Here is a 267-nt window from a genome sequence, read left to right on the forward strand (position 1 = left end):
TACACGGACACATGGATATGCAAATGTGGAAATGCTTTGCGATACCAACCTGTCACAAAAGACCTGGAGCCTCCTTCCTGGTCTCACTTCCTGCGGCCGTCTCGCCCTTCCTCCTCTGCCGCGAGATGGCGCTGAGTCACGCTGAGACCTGCTGAGATGTGGTTCTTGGTATAAAACGGTAGCAGCTGTTTTTGCATTAGAGAATAGGAGAGACGGAGAAGGATATGGTTTTATGTATGAATAAACTAATATAAATATACAAATATC

The sequence above is a fragment of the Penaeus monodon genome, chromosome 28, assembly GCF_015228065.2.
Source record: "Penaeus monodon isolate SGIC_2016 chromosome 28, NSTDA_Pmon_1, whole genome shotgun sequence".
Taxonomy (NCBI): domain Eukaryota; kingdom Metazoa; phylum Arthropoda; class Malacostraca; order Decapoda; family Penaeidae; genus Penaeus; species Penaeus monodon.